The sequence below is a fragment of the Neophocaena asiaeorientalis genome, unplaced genomic scaffold, assembly GCF_003031525.2.
Source record: "Neophocaena asiaeorientalis asiaeorientalis breed wild unplaced genomic scaffold, Neophocaena_asiaeorientalis_V1.1 scaffold77, whole genome shotgun sequence".
In the NCBI taxonomy this organism is placed as follows: Eukaryota; Metazoa; Chordata; class Mammalia; order Artiodactyla; family Phocoenidae; genus Neophocaena; species Neophocaena asiaeorientalis.
In genome coordinates this window covers 10,170,583-10,170,926 of record NW_020174645.1, presented here as the reverse complement: position 1 = coordinate 10,170,926, position 344 = coordinate 10,170,583, and positions in this window count along the sequence as shown.

Genomic DNA, 344 nt, shown 5'->3' with positions numbered 1-344 from the left:
GAGACTGAGGAAGGAGGGAACAAAGTAAAGACCTGCGAAAAGAGGGAGGCGGCAAGGCGAGAGCAGGTGATGTGGGACCCTGTTCTGCAGGCAGAGAAACTCCAAAGGCGCAGGGGAAGCTGGGTTTTCTCCCTGGGTCCCTCAGGCTCCGCCCCTAACCTCAAGCTGGTGCTTGTGAACAAATGGAAAAATCAGCCTGTGGAGATGCTGCCGGGCCCTGCCAAAGGCTCTGGGTGGCCCTGTTAGTTGATTCTGGAAACGTCGGAGGCAAGAGGGAGTGGGCTGCAGCTTCCGGGAGCTGACCTTGTCTGCTCATCCCCTTGCTTATTTCCCCCCCCCCCCCC